Genomic DNA, 13,318 nt, shown 5'->3' with positions numbered 1-13,318 from the left:
ATCTGCGTTTATCTGACCCTCGAATATGGGGATTTCAAAATTAACTTGTACCTTAAATGGTGTGTCATTTCCAGAGTTGCTGTTGGAAGCCGATGCGTCGCCCCTGGGTAGCCGCTGAAGGATTTGGGCAAAGTTGTCCATCATCGCGTTCCTTTGTCGCTCGAGGGCTTCTTCGAGCAAGATTTTAATAGGATCTCCTGCCCCCTCGTCTTTATTTTCATCCGCCATTGGAGGCCGTCGGGATTTGCGAGACTCGTCTTGCAAAGGTTCGACCAGTTCAAGCCCTAACTCCTTATATCCTTACCTCGTTGGGGACATGTGAAGAAAAACAGAGAAGAAAAGCAGACCGCTCTGATACCACTCATCCGGATTTAAACAGGAACGCAATAAAATACAGAGATAACCATAAAGACAGATATGCAACAGAAATAATACCTCAATTCATTACTGTAAAATACTGAAATATGCTTACAAACAGAAATGGAAATAAACCAGCTAGGGCGATGGTAGCTTATCTCTCAGAAGAGATGTGGTGGCTACATGCCTCTGAACTGTCTTACAATGAGGCTCAGAGGCCTATTTATTGTTGAGAAACAATGGAAAACCCTTCGCATTCCAAAACCTAACCCTAGAAGATGAAACGCCAAATTGTGGGCCCCGTTTTTGGGTAGGTTGGTACATCAACTTCCCGGTGTCACGAATTGGTCGTACTATCTCTGTTTGACAAGCATGATAGCCCATTGGAAATATCTCTCCGAGGACTACGACGGAAAAGACGATTTTTATCAGAAAAATCGCTGCGGTAGATTTCCCAAAAAAACGTCGTTTAGGGCCTCAAAACGGCTCCGGAAATTTAGGACCCTAAAAACTACTAAAAATAATAAACTGTGCTATAATTAAGGAAACTGAAGAAAAACTGGAAGAAGCACTAGAGGGGATCCAAGTGGAATTAGAGGGTGGCCACCAATTTCCACCTGGATCATACCCACTAGTACGGCTTGTTGGGATTGTCCCTCCCCATATGGGAAACGGGTTGAGTAGGCTTAGGACATGTGATCGTTACCTATTGGTAAGTCAAGTATCTAGACAAATATTGGACTATGATGAAGCTGTTATACCACATGGCTCTTGAGGGTCATTTTTGGGCAGATAAGTGGGAAATATGATGGGTTGGGATGTGCTTCCCTATATCACTTACTACTCGATATGGGGTTGTAGATGTTTAGCTCCCTCGTGAGATTCCAGGTTAAGATTAAGCTCGTTGATGTTGTTCCAGATTGATCTAAGCTCTCTAATGTGGATGTAGGTCATAGATTTGGCTCCTTTATAAAGTTTGCGTAGTGGTAGAATTAGGCTCCCTGTTCACAGAGATTTTGGGTGGTAATTGTGGCTCCCTGGTGGATAGAATGGTGGAAGATTGAGCCCCACTGTAATGTCAAATTCTTCTTATTTTAGATTCGAGAATGTTGACCGTATGAGAAGGGACAGTCAAGAGATATGAAAAAATAAGCAAGAGATGAATTGATGTGAACAGTGATGAGACATGATGATGAGATACTTGAGATTGGATATGATTTGATGACATGATACACATGACATCATGCAAGTGGAATTCTCCTTAGTTGAGAGGGAGTGCTGAAACTGGAAACTACACCCAAATTCCACTTGGATAGCTCTTCTCATGGCGATAATGATTATATTGAATTCCTCTTCTTGAGAGGACCAAAATCGACCTAAAGATCATCAAATTTGGACAAGTGAAATATATTTTTGAATTTTGAGCCCACATGTGCATATTTGATCAAGTTGGCCCTAAAGAAATTCGACAACCTTGGAAGGCTATAAATGGAAGTGACTTCTATCTCATTTTCACATTGTCATGGATCATTATTCTATTCTCTTTCTTATTTTTGGCTCGCATGTGTCTCAGGTATTAGTGTGAAATTTCTTGGAAGGTGTACTAAAAAAACTTCACTTAAGTCACTAGGTGACAAGTGACCCTAAAAACAACTTGATGGATACTTGTGATTTATATCTGCAATAAAAATGGAAAATGTACAACAAAAAGTATAGACAATCTAAAATATAGAGCAAAAGTAAAAATATCCAATGCAATAACCCAAATGGAAAGACTTAAATTGAACAAATCTTTTATTAAAAACACCTAGTGAAGGAGATCTACATATGGGTCTGTAAGTCCCCCTCTGTGGGATGGGTCCTTAGATGTCCTTGATGCTTCATGAAATGATCTTCTCTCTCAATGTGAAAAACCTAAAAAAAAATGGAGAACTCAATTGTGAGTTCAAAAGAAAAAAGATGATAATGGTGACGATGATTACGGTCATAGTGAGGAATGTGCGAAAAACTCACCTATTTATAACAAAGTATTGAGTTAATCTCGAAAATGGATAACAATAAAATTATATCAACCAAATCAAGATCTCACTGCTTGGAATACTTTATTATATTTATTGGAGAGGGAAAAGATATTTAAAATGGTTAAATATATTTATTTAGAAATAATTAACAAATAAAATATTTTATTAATTATTTCGCAAGAATCAAGAATGGTGCGAAAATTAAGTAATTATTAAATAGTGATCTAACAATAATTCCAATAACTGAAATAAGGAAAATTAAATAAATAGTGATTTATTTAATTATTCCTAAGGGATTTAGTCGAATGTGACAATGAACAATTATTTAAATAATTATTTAATAATTATTCCTAGATAAAATTAAATAAATAATGATTTATTCTATTATTATAATGTGTTTTCTTATTTAAATGAGAAAATAATTTAATAAAAGTGGTTTACTAAATTATTTTCTATAGTGAAAGTGATTTTACTATTGTAAAATTAAATCTACCTACTGTATTTCGATCCTCCTAGTTAGAAATGGCTAGGTGATCATTTTTTGGTGATAACAAATTGCCCCCACACATATGAGTGTTAGGAAAAAATAGTATGGGGATAGTGCAACTCCATGGTAATAGGAAATGGGTATTTGTTTCAGTGATGGGGAAAAGTGATAATGGGGTCGAAATGGCTTCACGGAGTGCCACATGGCAGAGAAAGGCCATATAGATTTAAAATGTGTATATTTTCCCAAGGGAGATAGAGGGATTCATTATGGATTTGACACTTTATTGTATCCCATTTTAGTCTAATCAACTATGGTGAAAATGGTTAGCAAGCCTTGTGCTTGGATTTCTAGGCTAGTTGGAAGGTATTTTGATTTATGGGTGGAAAGGTGCTGAGAGAGTAGTGAGATGTCTTGCAAGCCCATGATTAGACTATCTCTAACTGGATGTAATGCAACCCTAAAGGTGGGCCTCGTTGAGAGATTAGCAGGGCATAGACAAGGGGTGTGCCACTAGTACATGTTTGAGAGAGTGGGAGCATGTGGTTGGGGTAGTGTTTGCTGGATGGGTACGTTGTTCGATAGTATGTGCTTCTTATTTTCTTTTTACACCATTGACTGTGGAGTTGTGGAGTTGTAGCCGTAGGGGTGAATCATGGTTGAGATTGATGAACCCTAGGGTCTATGGTTGGGTGAAATTTGGAGAGCATACAACCAATTTCTTATTTCATTCTAGATAATTTTTCATGTTTATCATGTGATTTTATATTCAATCAATGAATGTGTGTTGGAAACCCTAATTTTCTAGATTATATGCATTTCTATCAGTAATAAAGCATCAATTGTTAATAGTATTCCATTCTGAAATTATGTTTTATGGTGTATAATGGTTTGTAGCTGTGAATGTTGTATTTATGCATTTTGAACATACATCATCCCCATATCGTGTGAGTATTCCAATGTGAAATTATGTTTTATGGTGTATAATGATTTGTAGATGTGAATGATGTATTTATGCATTTTGAACATACATCATCCCATATCCTGTGATCCAATTGTCCTTTATTCAGTTACACATTGGCATTATGAGTGGTTTGGTTGTGCTAGCATTTCCCAACCAGGGGTTAGGGACATGAAACCCTTTTTGCAGTTCAATTTCAAACCCTAATAGTTTCTTTGTCCTACTTCTATTCTAACAATTTTAATTTGTTATCAAGCTTTGGATCTACCTCCATTTTATTTTCTACTCACTAGTTTCTAATAGATCTATATGATCACAAAAAGTGCCTAGGGTGTGCTTGTTGAGCAACACCTTGCTACCTTGAGGTTTTGGTATATAGTATGAAGTGCCCATAGTTGAAATATAATAGTAATTTGCATTGACATTAAAATTGAAATCAAATAAAAAATATCAACCACAAATAGTAATTCTTGTTGATATTAAAATTGAAATTAAACAAAAACTAACACGAATATAAGTATAAACTAAAATTGACATGGTTATTGAAACCATTGTGTTAGAAATTGACATGTACATTGAAATCAACACGTTGATTTCATTATAATTTTTTTTATCATTAAACATTATTACTTTATTTGTATTCAACTTATTCCTAGTGTCAATTTTAAAGTATTAATAATATGAACTGTATTCTCAACAAGCTAAAAAAACTTAAAAATTTGAAAATGATTAGATTCATCTCCAACATACACATATACATAATATTGATCATATAAAAAATGATGTCACTAGAAAAATTAAGTATATATATATATATATATATAGATATATATATATATATATATATATACAATGTGTGGCAATGTAAACTTTTCCTGAAATTTTATACTTTAAAATAGTTCTACACTTTCAAAAATTCAACTCTACTTAAGCTTTTGTATTTCATCCATATAATAGATATGAGTTAATATAAATTAAATAATGAACCTCATACTTACAAGTAATGTTTTGCAAAAAACAAATTTACGTAAACAAAATTGATAAATATGGTAAGTGAAAGAAAAATATAAAATAAATCCTTCATATACATTGAAATATCAAAATTTAAAAGAAATAGATATCACTTAGTCATCAAAATGTTCAAAATCTAAAAGCCTCAAATCCAATAGAAAAACCATAACTAAGTGCTAAGTGTAACATTGAATTTGAAAACATTTAACTTCATCTAATATTTCTCATCCATACCTGATTAAAAGACAATATTAATTCATTCAAGTACATCTATTCCCTTTGAAAAACACTATTTATTCATTCAAGTGCTTCCATTTCTACACCTACTGCAAGTTCATATATAAAATGAAAACATATAAATATGTCAACTATCTATTATAGTTCATATATAAAATGAAAACATATAAATATGTCAACTATCTATTATCTGAAATCTTAGAGATATTTCAATCCTAAATCCTTTCCTAAAGATTTCAGTTGATTATTACTGTTATCAAATACATTTTTCTAACATGCCTTTCTAAGAAATAACCCTATAGAAAGTGTAATCAAATGTCACATTTCTTCAACAGTAGTTCTATATAATATTCTCTCGTTGTTGATAGAAAGGAATCTATTACTACGCCATTTCCAAGGAATTGAAATGGGCAACAACCAACTAGTTGGGAGAGAGATTGCAAAGAGATTGCAGTTTAAATCACAAGCGACATCAACATTGCCAAAACTCCAAATGGGATGTTCCAACCTACGATATTTCATATCTGAACTGCCAGGATACATTCCATTTATGTACGAGATCCTATTAAAATTCGATAAAATTCATATATAGTAAAAGTGTGTTATTGGCCTCAGGATACCTTCCCTATTCCTTTTCCATAGTTTTGCACAAGCAAAATATTATCACAGAGAATCCGCTTCATCTGACTTATCGGTGGGAACTAATTCTTTTCCTTTCTTTATTTGCTTTGTTTCCCTTTAAAGCTAAATCACTTCCAGATCCAGCAGATCCCATTCCAAGAACACCTGAAGGACTAGTGATAGCTTCTGCGTTTCGACCTTCATTAGATATAGAATCTGAAGCCCGAGATGATCTGAGCCCTGGGTTTCAGCCTTCATTAGATATGGAATCAAAGAGAGCCCTTGCCTGTGCAACTGGAATCAAACAGAGCCGTTAACTTCGTAAGTACTCCGTAGCTCCATTCATATCCCTCTCAATGTACTTCACAATATTGTGCTCAAACTCTCGGCCTTCCTTAGGTTGAAGCAGACCCGCTAATGCCTTGCAAACAGAAAAAAGATAGCATCAGCCAACAAAGTAAAACACACGTCGTTGTTCCAGTAACAGAATACATTTCTATTGCTAGTAAAAATCAATAATCAGGCCTGTACCGCAGCTGCAACATTAGGAGTTAGAGGCCCAACTGAACCAACATTGTTGTCAAGCTTACTCTCCCTCAAAACCTGCAGAATAGCTGAGCTTTGAGAACAAGAACTGACCTTATCATAGGCTGCAGAAATTCAATGTTGCAAGAGATTTTGGAACAACCTTTATTTGCATCTGCAGAAGTTTGACATACTCAATTATTTCATCCAGCGTCGATGCTCTGTCCGTCTGCATATATAACAGCAATCTTTCCATCATTTAAAGAACAATCATTTATCAAAATATAAAGAACAAACAATTACGAAAATCAAAAGAACTTTAAACAACCCAGTACGTTGGATTCTTATCAATCACCAACATTCCATGTATTGAATGACAGTAAATGCATATATGTTGGGTATTTTTAATGGGGAAAATACCAAAAACCAAATATTCAAACACACAGAGGCAATGCTCTGTTTCTTTTGCTCCAGGATCTTTTGTGCACACAGAAGACTTAAAAAAAAATTCACTGAGGAACAGAGGATTTCACCATAAAATATTTCTATTCATTAAAACAAAAAAAAACATTCACTGTGTCTCCATATGAGAATTTACACTGCTGGAAAAATTCCCATTAACATTTACTGCTGTAAAACCTCCATTCACATTTACTGGTGTAAAACAATTTTACATACTGCTGTAAAAGCAAAACTTACACAGGCTTACAAAATTCGCTCCACAATTTTCCTTATGCACTGTTGTGCAAAACCACACATGGTTTTTCGCTATGGCCAACACAAAAAAAAAATTACATCGCCAAAAAAAAACTCACACCCCTGTTCTTGTTTTTCTACACACTGCTGTGTGTTTTTCCTTTTTCAAAAATACAATGAGCAAAAAACTCAAGCATATATGTTTTGCTCGCTATATAAAACATAATGCGTAAAAACTCTATATTACCGTGGCCCCTTTTTTTTACATTACATATGGTCAACACTTAAATAAATATATGCCGTATATATAAAACTAAATGCATTACGTGCCCTATGTAAAAAACTTAACTATTCACCTAAGTTTATGACAAGCATTAATGAAAGGTATGGTCAACCATGCTTTTAATTTACTCCACGCAAAACATTGAATTGATGTGGGTTCGTATGCAGCTCCAGGTGATCAACGGCGGAGAACACGGGAGCACATCCAACGGTGGACAACAATATCGGAAACGCAACAAGTGCTGAACATTAACCTCCGAGAAAATGACGTTGCGTTACGTCAGGGCTAACCCACGTGTCAGCTCCAAATTGTATCGGAGCTCCTTCCCGGATTATTCCTTCGTCGGCAAATCGCTCCGAGAAAATCCGGTGAACGGTTTCTGGCTTGGTTCACGGTTTCTGGTGGTCTGCGTTGAAATTAGATTTAAACAATATAAGCATTTCACAGTTTACATGAGTAAACAACAGACAAATATTAACAAATTTGTCTTCATCTTTGGCAATGAGTGGGTTGCCATTTGATCCCCAAGACTATGTGATCCCATAGCATTATGAAAAATTGTTATCTCCTTCCATTTATATATATTATTTTCTTTGAAGTGTCAGGAATTTTTTTTCTCAAGTGAAGAAATCAGGCTTGGAATAATTCGCAGAAATACATAGTTTTGGTCGGAATTGGACTAGGACCACGTGTGAATAAGTGCCGAACTTATCAACTTATAGAAGATAATTTGAGGAGAATGGTGGAGGTCATCAATTTTATTTGAGACTTTATTATACTGAGATTAAAAACATAATTACAATTATTTGCGTAGTCAAAACAACTGAATACAATATAATTTCGAGAATTTTTGTCAATCACCCAGCATTTCTAATCAAATTTGATTCGCGATTCATATAAGTTCATTCACCATGGGAGTTTTCATGTCAAATATCTCGTGGAAGGTGAATTGTGAAAAAGCTAGGGCCGAAATTATGAAAAACACTAAGAGCCTAGTAGTAAAGAGTCACAGTGTTCATCCACAGATACATTTCTAGATCATCAGGGTATGCTTTTAAAACTACAGATAAATCAGGGTATGTTCTTATTATCAGGGATTTTCTATTCTATTACTCATATAAAACAGGAATACTTAAAAAAACAATCACTAATATTTAGGAATTCCTCTTTTACTTACCTTATTAGCATTTGGAACAAGCTCATGCAAAGCTTTCAAGTTTTGTCCAATTCTGTCTCTTCGTTCCTGCCAGATAATTAGAAAAAAGGTCAAAACCGTCTCCAGACTAAAAGATTTCACACAAAAAATAAAATATTTTCTCACCGGTTTATCTACACTGTGAGGATCCATATCTTGACCTTGACTAGCCCTCCCACGTATCCTTGGAGTTTCATTAAGAGCTTTTCCACCAGTTGACCTATCAGCATCACCCATGTCTTGCAAATGATTTCCAATACACTGTTTCCAACTATAGACTTGCAGAGCTTGTGTATCAGAAGCTACCCAGGACAGTGTTCTTTTTACAGAGATTCAATGTCACAAGCTACGCAAGACAGATCTCTTATTACAGAGCTTCAATATCACAAGCTACCCAAGACAGTTCTGTGCACTATCACATGCTACCAAGACAGTTCTCTGCACGATCACATGCTACCAAGACAGTTCTCTATTTGTAGCATTGGCCGGTCACCATTAACACAATATAACTCTCTAAGGCAAATGTTTGTTAAGACAAAGTCAATTTGTTTTTCTGTTGAGAATATTCAACTACTTATACTAAATAGTAAACAGAAAAGTAGGTTTTCAGCCAAACAATTCTTGTATTTAAATTAAAATAAAAACAATTATTATTTTTATCTATATAAAATAAGGATGGACCTAATATAATTTTAAATAATAAAAGAAAGATTAATCTTATTAACAAAAAAATATATATATTTAAAATATATATATTTAAAATATATATAATTAGTAGGTTTAGTTTCATTTATGGTTATAAAAGGGATATAATCAGTCTATTTAATTTTATTTATTGCTATAATGAGTGGTGTGCACACCCGAAAGATTAGAAAGTAAAGTATTGTTATATATATATATATATATATATATATATATATATATATATATATATAATTTATTTTTTAATATTATTTTTAAGATAGACAGTACATTGTTATGATGTTTTTTTATTTACCCACTATGTTTTTAACCAAATAGGTATACAATCTATAATTTTGTGTTTATTGTTTATCGGGTTTGTACAATATCACGGGCAACTACCATAACTTATCAATACCATTTTCCCAAAAACCATAACTTATTTCAAAATCAAATTATTATTTTAATTTTATTTCGAAATATTTTATACCTACCTAGTTCTTCACCAAATAGGTACACAATCTATAACTTTGTGTTTATTGTTATCCGGGTTTGTTACAATTTCATGGACCATTACCATGACTTATAAATACCATTTCTCCAAAAACCATAACTCATTTCAAAATCAAAATAATTTATTTTAATTTTATTTCATAACATTTGTATACTTGCTAATTTCTTGACCAAATAGATACACACTCTATAACCTTGTATTTATTGTAAGTCTATTATATTAGAAATAATTTTCTTTTAATTTAAAATAAAATTCATAAACGTAAATTACAAGTAAAATTTTAAATAAATAAATTCAATTGAATTCTAAATAAAATTTGTGATGTCCCAAATATTTTGAAGATCTTATTATGTTAGATTTTTATATTTATTTTTAATATTACATTAATATAAATTATATTAAGATATGCTATGCTATATAGATAAATATAAATTATCAGTAAAAATATTGTTATTATTCTAAATTATGAATTATTTTTTTTTATAAGATGGAAGTATTTGATTATTTAATGAAATATTATATATTACTTTATTTACATAAAACCATTAAATATTATAGTCAAATAAATATGATGAGTTTAAATGGTTTATAATAATAATAATAATATCCATTTTTAAGGTCACAGCCAAGCCAGACACCAAATTGGTGTATGAGACCCCCTTGTTTGTGGGACAAGGGACCCACCTCCGCGCAGCGATTTGACTGCTAAGTCTACGAAGGCATACATACTCTACCCCCCTCTGGTTTTGAACCTGTGACCTCTTACGAGGAAACACATGCCCTTAACCATTAGGCCCACTCAAGCTGTATAAATTCAAATTCAAAATTGATATAAGTTGGTTAGTTTTTTTCTTAATTAATATTTTTGATCATATAAATATGTAACGCCCCACATGTGGAAGTAAAAAATGAAATCAAATTATTGTTGTTAGTATTTTTATTTTAAATTTTTGTAACTATGAAAAGAAATATAAAAATGAACAATTACAACGGATAATAAGGAATTTCTAGAGTCAAAATATATTGAAGATTCCACGATAATATAAAGAAAGTTTTTGAAAACAATTGAAGGCACTTATTTTTTGGTTGCTTTCTTCTAAGTCCTTGGGATAAAAAAGGCTCATGAGCGGCGAATTGGATGTTGGCTACCATAGGGAGGAATCACTTGAAGAACAAGGATACATGAAAGTAGGAGTATTTCTAGAGTTCGTTTGGATGAGTGGAAATTTTTCAAGTCCGATTGTTTTCTAAGAAGATCCAGAGACGTAATTGGGAGTTCCATTGGAAGGGAGACTGGTCTCATTCTAGTTCCAAACTCTTAATCATCTGAGGAATTTCAGATAAGTATATTACTCATTGTTTCTTATGATAGAATATGTTCATAATAATGTGTGACACTTTGAAATAATTTATGAATAGAAAGAAATAAAGGTTTGGTTGTTTCTTTAAAAAAAAATTCTTGTAGTTCTTTCTTATATGGAAGTTAGCTAGCAGTGGAGGTTTATGCTTGGTACGGACCAACAATTTGTATTTGCGAGTATGTTAATACTTGTTAAGGGAAAATTATAGACAATGTTGTTGATAATAAGATGGAAAACCTGTTACTGTTGGTAACAACATTGTTGAGTTAAATGGTGTGTAACTCTTGTTAAAGAATTGTTGAATTAAAAGGTGGGGACTGTACATAAAAATAGCGCAGTGAATGGATTCTTGTTACGGTTATGCACCTTGCGAGTAATGCTCTTCAATTTACTGGTAATACGCTCTAAATACATCCTGCAAGTAATGTTCTTCAATTTACTAGTAATACCCTCTAAATACAAAGAACAGCCATGCATGGCACCCCAAAGAGGTAACAGTATCCTAATAACAATGAATATAAAACATGTATATGCATATAAGAATAAGTATGGCTAATTTTGTTGATTTAGAATAGTTAACAATGAGATATTTTCTATTGCACCGTGAACCTAAACCAAACAACTCTACATTCTGAGTAGCGAACTTGAGTCACGTTTAGGCCATAGTAAGGAAAACACCGAACCTAGTCACCGAATTTACCTTCTGGCCTATCCCATTAGGACAGCAAGGAGGCGATTCCCAGTGGTTGAAGGTGGAATCTGAGACTTTTACCTTAAAGAAAGGAAACCTTGTTATCAAGGTAGCCGCTAATTGTAACTGAATTGATTCATAACACACAAAATGATAATAGCTTCAATAATATCAAATGAGTAGCAAACATAAATAGCTTAGCTCACTAGTTAACCTTGTTGAGAGTGCAACAACAGGTCTACAATTGAAAAGAACCAAATATGAAATACAGAGCAATGAATCTCAAATGGAAAGGAGTAACAAATCATGCTCTATATACATGCTTGATAGAAGAGATAAACCCGAGGGTGAAACCCTCCTGAAAACAAATATTAAACCTTGGTGAAATGCCAAAAGGAACTTGAATTAGTCCTTAGATCCATTAACAAGCTTGAAGTGCAAACACAAAACCTTTGAGGATCTGTTCTGAAGAAACACATTAAGAGGCTATTCATTTTTCCACATGAACGAGATATTATTTCATGAGAGCCACAAGGGAACATACACAATTTCCAACTTGAAGGTGGAGAGTCGTTCATTCCAAGCCATCCCCTGGGACCCTGAGCCTTACCTACCTCTTCGAAAACCTGTTGGGTAACCTAAAAACAGAAGGACACAAACATTAAGCTAGATATTCACCTCCGACGCCATAATAAAGACAAAAAATTAATAAGTGAATGAGGATTAACAGATTTTTCTACAAGTGGGGTGCCCTGACAAGGGTAGGCTGAGTGCTAAGTAGCGGCAATACCCTTTACTCACCATTGAGCAACAAGGAAAGCTCACCATGAACCTAAAACAATAGGACCATATCGATTTTCCTAGTGGAGAATAACAGAACCAGGGAAGAGTCAAGCTCGTTTCTCCAGACGCAAGGAATGAGACCAAGGATGGTCCATGATGAACCAGGTAGGTAGGTACCCTAAACCTCATGTCTTGCCTCTCGAGCGTCTAATGGGCTTCCTTGGAGAAACAATATGGAAATTCTTCCAAGTGGATGGTGGATCAACATGAACCTTGAGGGCACCTCAAGGGTTTGAGAACCATCTGAATTAAAGATGAGCGTATATAGGAATTACCATGTTTAAATCTCATAACAATTGTTAGGCAATATAGCATGAAATTGAAACTTAGATTTGTAATCTCTGCCAGGCTTATTCCAATTAAATGTTTGTACCATAATCATACTTATATATGTAATTAATCAAATGTTTATGGCATGATTGTATTACTTGAGTTAATTCCACAATTATATTGAATAGACCTTTATGGTAATTTGGATGAGCTAGGGAGTTTAAATTTTAAATATATAAATTCAATTGATTTCTAAATAAAATTTTTGATGTCTCAAAATATTATGAAGATCTTATTATGTTAACTTTTTATATCTAATTTTAACATTACATTAATATAAATTATATTAAACTATGTTCTCTCTCTCTCTCTCTCTCTCTCTCTCTCTCTCTCTCTCTCTCTCTCTCTCTCTCTCTCTCTCTCTCAAGGATAATCTAAAGAAAGATTGGGAAAATAGTTGAAGGCACTTATTATTCAGTTCCTTTCTTCTAAGTCCTCGAGATCAAAAAGGCTCGTGAGGGATGAATTTGATGTTGGCTACCATATCGATGAATTGGATGTTTC

At 33.5% G+C, this 13,318-nt stretch overlaps 1 pseudogene across 1 annotated transcript in view; it reads right to left on the bottom strand.

Moving 5' to 3' along the window:
• LOC149179363 (glycolate oxidase 1-like) overlaps nt 1–8,631 on the bottom strand; it is a 45,255-nt pseudogene extending 36,624 nt beyond the window's left edge. Inside the window, exons 1-5 of the transcript XR_016258457.1 lie at nt 8,521–8,631; nt 8,377–8,442; nt 6,384–6,449; nt 6,227–6,298; nt 6,025–6,116 (exon numbers count right to left, since the gene is read on the bottom strand). The product of XR_016258457.1 is annotated as a glycolate oxidase 1-like (transcript). The remainder of the gene's footprint in view (nt 1–6,024; nt 6,117–6,226; nt 6,299–6,383; nt 6,450–8,376; nt 8,443–8,520) is intronic.
• Nucleotides 8,632–13,318: the final 4,687 nt, after the last annotated feature.

The sequence above is a fragment of the Pinus tabuliformis genome, chromosome 4_1, assembly GCF_031772625.1.
Source record: "Pinus tabuliformis cultivar Carrire ecotype Pingquan chromosome 4_1, CPIR1, whole genome shotgun sequence".
Classification (NCBI taxonomy): Eukaryota; Viridiplantae; Streptophyta; class Pinopsida; order Pinales; family Pinaceae; genus Pinus; species Pinus tabuliformis.
This window is presented reverse-complemented; position numbering and strand designations above follow the sequence as displayed.